This window comes from Anser anser (assembly GCF_964211835.1).
Source record: "Anser anser genome assembly, chromosome: W".
In the NCBI taxonomy this organism is placed as follows: domain Eukaryota; kingdom Metazoa; phylum Chordata; class Aves; order Anseriformes; family Anatidae; genus Anser; species Anser anser.
The window spans coordinates 16230664-16242762 of NC_139731.1; positions in this window are offsets into that span (position 1 = coordinate 16230664).

Below are 12099 nucleotides of genomic sequence, written 5' to 3' on the forward strand. Positions count from 1 at the left end.
AGGGGTTTCTTCAGAGAGGTCGGCAGAGCTGGCGGCACTGGGCACGCTCCCGGCAGCAGATTGCCCTCGCTTTGCAGGACCAGGCAGGGAGGTTTGCTGGGCAGCTCCTCCACCGTGATTCCCACCTCTCTGCAAACTGGGCTGCCAGAGAGGTCACATCATCTGTTGCCGTCATCATGATGGGAACTGAAGAAACTCAGTTTCCCTCTGCACTAGATGCTAAATATTTTCCATCGTCGATATTTGGCTATGTCAGTGTAACTGAACAGAAAATAAGGCCCAGTAGATTTAATAACAAAAGAAATTGGAAACATTTCTAGGAGAAATTAGTTTTAACTTAAGCATTTACATGATCTTTAGTAGATTCAACAATATTTTTATGAGCATCAGTGAATTCTGCGGCTAATTTTCACTGATGATAGAAGAGATCCTGGGAAACTGGATTATTTTTTAGAATATAAGGCATTTAGGAGCATTTGGGAAATGTCTGCGAGTGTCTAGCTACATCCCTTCGTCTCCCAGTGGCTCAATGCAGCAGGGGTCACCAGGCTGCCGAGCCAGAGCCCCCCGCAGAGCCGAGCCGACCTGAAGCCCACCACGTCCAGCAGCCCCCCAGAGCCCCCCCGGCCGTGCAGCTCCTCGTGCAGCGCTCCCAGACGCCGCCTGCTTTCGCCCCGTTTGCCATGCACCAGAGTTTGTATCCGGCACAACTTTAAAAACACATTTGCTCATCGTTAGCCCCGCTATTCCACGTGGAATCCCATGAGTTACAGCTGTTGCTATAAAATTAAGATGTATACAGGGAAATCATTCACAAAGCCTGTATCTGTTGCATCTGGAAGTTCTGGAGTGTTGATTAGTTAAATACGCAATTATGAGATAGCCTTAAAGGCGAAAACTCTAAGTAGTGACTTTTGCTAAGGATTCTCCTGTTGGTGTTATCATACAAAATGCAAAATGCTGCGAGTCTAAACAGGAAATTTATCTTAAAGAAAGAGGTTTAAAGACTTACACTGAAGATAGGACTTCTTCAGAACATTTCTTCACAAATTAGATAATAATTAAATACAAATTAATTATTCTCACAAAGCATATCATTTAGGCAAAAGCATGCGTTTTTGAGGAATGTCAGCATCTTGTTCATTAATTACACAGCTTGGAAGCACACAGTTTGGTCTCATTTTTATACTATTGCTTCTAAACTCTATATGTTAGCTCTGATTTCAAACGAAAGCGTTCATTTCCACCAGTAACATGTCAGTAATGCAAATAACATGTTGGCAAAGCTAGGCCAACAGGGACTGAAAACTGGAAATCCAATATGAGCACTGAGAAGTGATCCAGAGCCAGCAGCCGTAGCGGGAACAGATCTGCTAATTCACCGGCACAGGAAAGCCCTTAACCAAGTGCGCAGCCCTCCGAGGTCAGGGGGCTGCTGACGTGCTTGAAGTTAAGCCCACGCTTAAGTGCTTCCTTGGAAAATCCTGAAGCGGTAACGTCGGTCTCTGCTGCTAATTACAGTTCTTCAGGTTGTCAAAAGCCTCTCTGATCTTCCTGGGAGCCGATTTTGCCATTCCAGGTCAACCGATCGTGCTAAATAATTGATTTTTGAATTTTTTTTTTTTTTTTCAGGCGTGCTTGCTGAGTGGGGTTCAATAACCACGTAATCGTAGTCCATCTTGTGCCTGTCTTCAAAGCACCAATACAAGACACAACATATAGGCAAGGGGCAGGCAACATGACCGAATAATAATTAAGAGCATCCACAAAATTGAAATTTTTGTCTGGAGAGGAATTCCTCCGCTGCAAAATTTTGTGTCATGTTCAATGAGAAAATCCAAATATTAAGAACATTTATGCAATGGAAACTCCGAAGTATTTCAGTTTGAAAATAGAAAAATGACCTTATGGAGATGAAACACTTTGACAACTATACATTATTTCAAACACTCCAATAAAATGCAATCCCAAAATCAATTGTAAAGTTAATTTTGCATTGTTTGTGAATCCTTTTGAAATTCTTCAGTTGAAAATTTTATGAAAACTGCAGTGTTCCTATAAACCATTTCAGTTTCAACAAAAGAATATTTTCCAATGAAAAATTGTTCAAATGATTTCTTTCCTGCCAGCTTTAGCTGTTCTCACTTGTTGAAGAAAGCTCTGGGAATTTCTAGGGGATAATTGTTTTAACCATTCAGCCTCACGGCTCGTTATCATCAGTTCTTTATCTAGAGGAAAATCTCTGTTAACATGAGGAGTCACCGGGAACTCTCAGGTGCTCCGAGCTTTAGAAAAATCAAGCTGTTTGATTGAATTTCTGAACATAGCTTTTTTGTTCTGCCTCCTACAGTGGAAGCAGAATTATATTAAATTATATCATATGGTAATTTATTGTTAACGAACGATATTGGAAGCGCTGATGGAAGATCTAAAGCATGACATTTGAAATCACGTCTTTATTTCATTCCAAAGTAACAAAGAATTGCTGTACCCTGACATATTTACAGCACCGAACGGAGGAGTCGCTTATGTGCCAGGTGACTGTCACCGCCGCCACCCGTAGCCCCGACCCCTGGGCGGGAGGAAGCCACGGGAGGTAATGGAAGAGCGGCCGTGCGGCTGCAGCACGCTGCCAGCGGCCCTCGGGACACCCGCTCCAGAGGCTGCGTGCGACCACCACGCCAGGGAGCTGCTGGCTGCTGGCGGCCCAGCCACTGCTTGCTCTGCAGCCGCCACCTCCTGCTCCCCAAAAGGGATCAGGAAAGCAGAGGCCGCCTGCTGAGCCCCTCAGGAGCAGCCCTCTGCTCTTGGCGCACCTGCCAGACCGCAGCAGGCAAAGCCGTTCCCTTGCTGCAGGGGGGCTTTTCCCCACATCTCGTGTTTGCGCCGCACAGTTACGCTTCTTCAGCTGTGTCGCAGGCCAGGGGGAAGGAGATGCTTTGTCCCGGGTCAAAAGTGGCTGAACTCAACCAAGATAGCCCTGGAAGGCAAGGACAGGGTTTCTGATGGCACTGAACAGCTTGGATCGAGCCTGTGCTGGAAGAATAACAGAGCCATTTTGGACCAACATGGGCTCATGCCATCGGGTCTCCTGCCTTGCAAAGGGAAGCCCCTGCTCCCCCTTCCCGCCCTGCTCCATGCCCGCCCTGCTCCATTTCCCCCCCCCCTCCGTGTCCACCCAGCTCCGTGCCCGCCCTGCTCCATGCCCACCCAGCTCCATGCCCCCCCTGCTCCATGCCCCCCCTGCTCCATGCCCCCCCTGCTCCATGCCCCCCCTGCTCCGTGCCCCCCCTGCTCCGTGCCCCCCCTGCTCCGTGCCCCCCCTGCTCCATGCCTCCCCTGCTCCGTGCCCGCCCTGCTCCATGCCCACCCAGCTCCGTGCCCACCCAGCTCCGTGCCCGCTCTCCGCGCCCTGGCAGCAGGCGGCGCCTCCGTGGGCACACAGGCTCGATCGCAGCGCCCGGCACGCACGTGGATGTGACGAGTTTGATGAAGTGCTAGATTAGGGCTTTTAAAATAATTGTGATAAATGATAGCATCTGCATGCACTAATTTCCCTCAAGATGTGTTAGATTAATTTTATGAAATTAACGTCCAGAATAGCAAACATTAGCCATTTGTGTGACCAAGGCTTGGAATCAGTTTGAGCTCTCTCAGCTTTGCATGTGCTTTCAAGCATTTTAAACACAGGGAACAGCACACATTTGAGGGGAAAGAGAGGAAGGAGCCCGAGCCCGGCCTTCTGAATCAGGAAGCCCACGTAAACAGGCTGCTTGGGCACGCCAGTGTCTCTCAGAGCTGACCTGAGCATCTCACCGAGGTGCCCAGACCCGAGCAGAGGCCTAACATCGGCTGGGTCAGCACCGCAGCAAGGGCTGCTTTCGGCTCGCCCGCCGCACCGGCCAGCATGGCTCCCACCTGGCTCCCACCCACCCTGCCAGGGCTTTCCCACAGAAAGACGTGAAACAGAGCCCAGGGCTTGGCATTAGCATTTTATAACATTGTTCTGGTGTACTAGCACACTCCATGCTGTATGCCATGGTGCTCGCACCGTGGGGTGAGGCAGCTTTATTCACGTTTCTGAATCCCGCGAGCAGTTCGCGCTGAGGACACGCAGTCCTCGGAGCTGAGCGGGCCTGACCCGTGCTGTCCAACACCACGTACGTTATTTATTCCCACAGAAGACACAGCTGAAGGGGACGGTACGCTCTCAGTTCACTTTCCTGTTAACAGACTGCGGGGAACAGACGGCGATTTTCACTGTCCAGAGACGTGTGAGTGCCGCCGTGCCCTGCTCCTCCTCTCGCTCAGGATCCGGACCGAACCCCCGCCGCGACCCAGCTGACAGGGGTGTCTGAACGCGCACCGTCTCCTCATCTGGTTCACTGAGCTCCGTCGCAAGGAACGAAATGTCTGAGAGATACGAGCATCTGGAAGAAAAATGCTGAGCTGAAACCCAGCCCAGAGGAAATGGAAGTTGGAAGAAATATGGTAACACTTAGCAGAGCAAGCCAAGACCATGACTCTCTCCTCCACTGAGGGAATCCGCGCAGCCGCTGCCAGGAGCGGGGTACTGCGGCGGCCGGCCCTGCTGGTGGGCCCGGCCTGCCCGTGACACAACGCGCGGGGCCTTTCCCACGCGGCCGCTGCCGGGGAGCCCCAGGAGGACTTTGCCGGGAGCCCAGAGCCCACCAGGCCCCTGCCGAGCCGCCGGCATGGCCGGAGCAGGGCGGCCGGGCAGCTCGTGGGGTGTCTTGTCTCCAGACCCCACGGGATCCCTCCAGGGGCTGCCGAGCAGTCACCGCCAGGGCTTTCTGCTACACCCATGGAAAACCGGAGAGCCTTCCAGCGGGAGGGAAAATAAGTTTTTGTTTGGTTTGGTTTGTTTCAGTGAAGAATGCAAAATTAAGCCTTTCGTGCTTCTTTGCCCTCTGCGGTGCCCCTGCACCTACACGGCGTACATCTGCGCTGTGAAGGCCGAGCTGCCAGGCGCTCACCTGCTCGGACCGGACTGCTGCCGGCTTTGCAGGCCCGGTCGGCGCCACTCGGTGCCCTCCAGTCTGTTTCTTTACCACCAAGCTTACACAACACCTCAGGAACCACGGAGAAAGAAAACACGGAGGAAAGAGTGAAAAAAAATCAGAAAAGACACATTCACACAGCGAGACATAAATCCACCTCAGCTGTGTCTGCGGCAGCACCCTTACCTCTGGAGGAAAGGAGGGCGCGCTCGCAGCACGGAGGAGGAAAACAGCCGTCTCCCTTTCACTGCGAAGGGAAACCAGCTGGAAAAAATAACCTCGGTTTCAAAACATTTTTTTTTCCCTGACTGTTTTATATACTTCATTGTGCATCTGAAGATGAAACAGAACTCAGAGCTGATGCAGCCCTGAACCACCAGCGTTCAAAGATAACACTAGCTCTGCTTATCAGTGTCTGATGGCAATTACCCATGCATGCAGTGTACTGGTGCATTTGGTTTTACTTATAATTTTTTTTTTCTGTGACTTGGCCATAGTATTTTATATACATAAATATATATATATATGTATAAATATATACACTCAAAGCTATATATTTATTTAGGTGTGTACACACACACACACACACACATTACTTTCATGCCTGTGTGAACACATTATTGAAACTGCACCACGACTGATGTCAGCTCTTGCTTCAGCTCCTGGTCGTGACCCGAGGCCCTGACCCTACCAAAACCATACCTACGTGGCCCCTAGCAGCTGCAGGTCGTAGTTTCAGCAGAGCTCTGTGCCGAGGAGCGTTTGCCAGTAAGTGTTGTGTTTTATCTGCTGTATCAGCACTGCACAAGTATTCTGCTCTTAGCAAACCAGTGCACACGTACTGAAGTAATTTTCATTTTGCTAACCGTGAGGAAAAGAAAACTGACTTGTGGCAGAGGAACTTGGGAACTTGGGCTTGGGAATGGAGAGCGGCAGTAGAAATCTGGTTTGTTGAGTTTGAGGCTTTTTTGGCTGGATGCAGCTCACAACACACTGGTGACCCCACACAGGTGCCACCACAACCACACTGAATGCACTGTGTGTGGATCCCCCTTCCAGGGGATCAGACACTCGTTGTGGCGAGCTGGAGGAACAGCTCATGTTAACAGCAAGAACATGGAGCAGCAAGCTGCTGGAGTGAGATCCAGCAAGGGCCAGGTGTCAAAATTAGTAGATAGTTTCATAATATTAAAGGCCAGTTTGCACAAAGCGCCAGCGCAGCCTCTGCCAGTGGCCATTTGCCTCACGGCCTGTAGCACTGGCACTGACAGGAAGGCAAGGCCCCATCTCTCCTGCTCACTTGAAATTGGATGAGATGCTGGGGCTGGGAGCCAACGTCCCACCTTCGATGCAGCCCCAGCGCCGGCCCTGGCAGCACCCCTCACAGCCCTGGACACAGCACAGGGGGCCGGGAGCTGCAGGGTGCCCCCAGGCCCACAGCTGCACAGAGGCAGGGGTTTGCCTCCCACCGCCCTCCCCAGCAGCAGGCAGTGTCCGGGTGTCCGGCCTAACTCTGCAGATCCACTCGGGCAGTTACAGGTCCGAGTCAGAAAAAACAATTAGACAATCTGTCAGAGTGCCTATTAGAGACGCATAGTTCAGTTACCTCTGAAATTTCTTTGAATTAATTTGAAATAACAAAGACATGCAAGATCATACACGTTCACCTTTTACCCTGACGCATCATTTCCTCTCTCTTTCACTTCTCTGAAGGGAAAGGAAATTTCCTGGGTAAAATGTAGCTGCTACAGTGCAGCTGAGAGGAAACGGCACGTTAGCAGGGCCAGTGCTATCCAGCCTTCGCTCCCTGACACCCGTGCTGGCTTCACGAGGCCGCGTTTCCGAAGACTTCAATAGATGTACCTCGGACAGCCTGCACCTCCTACTGCTTTTACTCCAGCACGGAAAGCGTCTTTGCAATTTCCCCATCCTAAAACTCGGTCCTTCTTCTGTCAGAACAGCAATGTCAGCTCCTTCTGTACGCTGAGAATATTGGCAATATTCAAAATGAAAAATAGCACTGTACAGGTGTAGAAGGTTGTTGACGATGCCATCAGCTCGGTGTCTGGTGTATGCCATCCATTCCGCTCCCATTAGCAGCTAGATCTCAGCATACACTTACGAGCATTTTGATTTTGTCTCTGCATTGTTTTCAATTAGGAGCTTTTCTGCATGTGATACACCAAGGGAAAAACAACACTTAGAGTTAGAACTTAGGTACTCCCGGAGACAAATATGATTAATGGGATAATCTTGTAGATTACAATAGTTAGAGGCAGTTCCTGCCATTTCCCACTCTCCAAGGACTGGTTCTACTCACATCCAATACAAACAGCTGCAGATTCCTCAGTACCATTAGTATCCAGTGTAGGACTGTTTGACATTTTAAAACTCCTATGATATGCATCTTCTATAATTGTCTATTGTCTAGACTGAGTTTTACAAATTTAATCTTAAATAGTGTTATTTCTTGATTGAGGGGATTTTTGTGGAGCTAGTTGTGTGCGTGCCTGCCTCTGCAAAAACACACCCGTGCACACACCCACAGTGCTCACACCCGCTGCAGGTAATACCCTTCAGTTAATCACATCCTAATTAAACAATGATCAGGCCTTATTTAACAACCTTATTGTCACTGAGAAGAGGTGTATCTGGTCGATAAGAGAAGCAATGGCTCCTGACTTTCATCTGAATTCCCATTCAAGCAGAAGGCTTCAAACACTCAGCAGGAGGCACCTTCTAAACTTTGGGGGCAAGTTTCTTAACAAGTACAACCAGACACCACAGGAAGGATTAATTGTGATAGCTTCAGTTGGCTTAAAACTCATCTTTCTAACAAATTTAATAGAGACAAAACATTAGGCTACTGAATTCAAGTGTTAGGTGTGTGCCACACCCCCCCACCCCACCCAACCTTTTACATTCTGTAGCACTCATAACATTAATGACAAAAGACCTGTTTTATTGGGGAAAAATAATTTTGGCAAATATCTATCTCACAGATCACTAATCTCAGATTCTGGCATAAGAATACAAGATTAATGTTTCCAGCAAGGTGACCAGCAAGAAAAACCTCTGTGTAAACACCGGCACACAGGTTATCAGCACCAGGCTTTGCAGTCAGCAGCAGAGCGAAAGGAGCAAAGCAGCGCACTTGTTTCACAGGTTTGCTTCCCATCACAACCGGCGGTGTGTGGTCAAGTTTTGTGCGGTGGGTTTGGGCTGCAGCCACGGGAGCTGGGAAAAAGAAAAACTAGTGTGAAACACAGCACAAAAGACAAATTGCACAGCAAATTTCACACTTGCAAAGTTTTGGGACACACAAGAGTCTTATTACATACTTTAAGGTACCGTAATTAATTGAACCGGTCGCTAAACCTTCACAACAGTGCTGTTACACCTGAACGGAAGCGGGAAGCGAGCCGGGCACAGGATGCTCAGCCGGCCTCCCAGCCCCTGCTGGCCCCTGCTTGGCACAGAAGCACACAGTACGTATTTTTCTTTCTGAGAGCTGAGTGCTAATTTTGAGTCTTTTCAACTCTTTTTCTTAATTTGTATTTGACCGGCTTGCATAAATTACTTATTACTGCTTACTGTAGTTTGCTTTTAATTATATGCGCAAAGAGAATCTTCATCTGGAGCTAGGCAAGGGACGCGCTGTCCCCTGGAAGCACCCACCACCTCGTTTCTGCCCCTCTCTGATCAGGGCAATGTTAGCTTCTCCTTGGAACACCAAAGGAGGAGCAGGACCTCAGAGAGGCCGGGGCTCGCTTTATTTCCGCGTGGCTAACCCATTTCCTCTGCCAACGCCGGGGCAGTTGCCGGTTAAAATCTCACTTGAAGTTACTCGTCTGCACATTGCTTTCTGCTGTTCACGCTCACTCGACTTGTAACTGATGTACGCGTCTATTTTTTATTTTCCTTCTCTCGTGTTACAGGACAAACGTGACGCGTGCGGGGCTGCCCGCGCAGGGGGAGGCCGCTGCAGCCCTTCTCCGTCAGCAGGGAGCGGCAGCCGCTGCCTCCGGGCCCAGCACGGGCAGGCGGCCGCGGCTGCCCTGCCGCACCGCCTCCGGCCCCCGAGGCCCGCAGCAACGGGCAGCCGCAGGCGGCAGCCGCCGAGCGGAGGCGAGCGGCGGGCCCGGCGCCCCGCAGCCCCGCGCCGCATGGCCGGGCAACGGGCGGCCCCTGCTGGGCGCGCGGGGAACGGCAGGGCCGGGCCGGGCCGGGCCGGGCCCAGGCGGCCGGAGCCGCCCTTAGCGGCCCGCAGGGGCCGAGCCCGGGCAGCGAGGCGCAGCCGCCTGCACCGAGAAACGTGGCGGCCACGGCGAGCCTCGCGTGGGCCAGTAAGGCAGCCACGGGCAGGAGGTTCGAGGTTCATCGACAGAAATTAGAGTTACTCATACCCCCTCGTTAGCTTTGTTTGGGGAACACCACGCATCTCAATGGAGAAAAATGCAGAATGCTTTCAAAACTGTGACAGTATTCAAGGACTATTAAGTGGGAGGTGCTATCCGTCCCCAGGGAAAAGGGGGAAAAAAAAGGAAAAAAAGGAAAAAAAAAGGAAAAAGGAAAAAAGGGAAAAAAAAAGAAAGAAAAAGGAAAAAAAGAAAAAATGAAAAAAAAAAGGAAAAGGGGAAAAAAGGAAAAAGGAAAAAAAAAGGAAGAAAAAGGGAAAAAAGGAAGAAAAAGGAAAAAGGAAAAAAAAAGGGAAAAAGGAAAAAAGGAAAAAAGGAAAAAGGAAAAAAAAGGAATATTAAGGCGATATCAGAAACAAGTGAGACAGGAATATAGCTAAAGCAAGTTGACTCAGTTTTATTAAATAAATAATAGTTTACAAAAAGAGCAGCTAAAGCAGACCTGCCACCTGCGCAGGCTCAGAGAAGCCCCACAGGCAGGGGGTTGTAAACCTGGCCCTGGCAGTGCTGACCGGTGGTTGAGAGCTAAGCCTGAGGTCATCGCTGATAAAAGCATCCAGATAAAAAAGCTGCACCAGAAAAGTAAACAAGGACAAAGCGCAGAGTCCTCTGGACTGCCTGGTGTCAGACCATTCCAGCAAAATCCTTCTTCAGGCAGCCAAAACCAAAAGCCAGCCGTACCCACGGAGCAGGGGGCGCATGCAGAAAGAGGCCTGAAACAGGCCGAAACACCAGGCAGGAGCCCCTGCAGATTTATTTCTTTATCACTCCCAGCAACACTCTTGAATTCCTCCTCACCGCGACGAGGGGACACACCGCATCACAAATTCAGGTCTCCTGTTGCCTAGAAAACATTACAAGAGCCTTCAACTAAACGTGAACGTGAGAGAAGGAGAGAAGCAACGCTCCCTCAACGCGACGTTGTGAAGGGATCAGGCAGATTAACGAGTACCTCCTTGACCACAAGCACTTCTGAAAGGCTCTAGCTTCTAACCATTATTACTTTTTATACTTTCTCCATTAATTTAGAAACCAAGTGATATTTAGAGGTTAGTCTTTTAATAACTTAAACTCTTATCAGAAATAGAAACATTGAGGCCTATCAACATGAAAATAAACAGCTTCCCTAGTGCTGTATTTGCTCTCTCTAGCAGCCTTTAGATCAAGTCCGGCAGCTTTCTGGTAATGCGTGCTTAGTAATCTCAACACACGAGCATAATAAAGGATAAGACAAGACAAGCCTACATCAAAGGCTCCCGGCATACAGTATCTGCTGGCATTTCAGGCCCCCCCCGAGCCTCCCAGCGATGCTCCAAGCCCCACCGAGGAGCTCCCAGCCCCGTATCCCAGCCATGACCCCCCTTGGGAAGCCCTCGGCCGGTTGACCTGTCGGGCCTTACCTGTCGGGCCTTTGGGTGCTCAGCAAAGCTACAGCTGAAAGAGCTGCCCGGGACCAGCTTCCCAGCCCTGAGGGAAGCAGGGGAAGGTCCCACCTAAACCATTTTTAACAGCTGCGCTCAGACTTCTGCTGTAAAATACATGCCCACCCACATTTTTTATTTTATTTTTACCAAAGGCAGTATTTTAGTGGAAATTCACCAGATCAGGGTTTGCTAGAAGCATCGACAGAGTGCTGGGCTGGCTGTAGGGAGCCAAGGAGGCCAGCATGCTGCAAAGCTAGGCCACAGCTCGCACACCAAAGCACTTAGTTTTGTGCACCCACCACCTACCTCAGTAAGATCTGGAGCGATACAAGGGCTTGTTTCACCTCCCCACCCCAAAGGAATGCAGTCTTAAGGTACAGGAAGCAGCGAATTGCAGAGGGAACCAACTTAACCTAAAGACAGGGAATGGTGGCGATCCCTCTCTCGGGTTAGCTACAGATGTCTATTAATTAGCACCGCCTTTGCATGATTTGAAGAGCAAGCACTACGGGTTCCCTTCTAGGCAGGTACAAAACAGATCAAGTTGACAGCAGGACTTCTCCCATCCTGGAATGATCCCAAAACACAGGCCAAACAGCTGCATGGCACACACGCACCCTGCAAGACACAGGTGCAGCCAGGAACACTGTTTAAGGATAACTTCACTCAAAGGCCAGTATTAAAAACACAAACCCAAAGTTACGATTCAAGCTCCTTTTGCAGAATCCTGCCCCCTCCTCCATTAAGTGAAACATTGAACAGTTACCTCTGAACATTTATTTCATCTATTCACATGGTATCATTGTGGAAGGTATGCACCATGCAACCAACGAAATCACAGAAGAGTCGCATAACAATATAAATTTGACTAGTCTCTTACAAAGATGAGAATCACTAGGTTATCAAATCTCTCAGGTATAAATATTATGAGGTAAGCAATACTTAAGATGAGGCACTTAAACAATAACCCAAAAGGTAATTAGTGTACAAAATTATAAACAGGAACAGTTACTCATATTGCCCTCAATTATATTTTAAAATGATTTTATATTCTATATACAGTGTGTTACATGCCTTACATCCTCCACTGAAGCAAAACATTAAGGAAGTATGAAAGAAACCAAGTCATCGTCACATGCCAGTAAATATAACGCAGGTAGATGAGTATCCGGGACTATGCAGTGATACAGATTTTATTAAAAAAAGTGCCTCACAAGGAATGTTTTTCTATAGAAT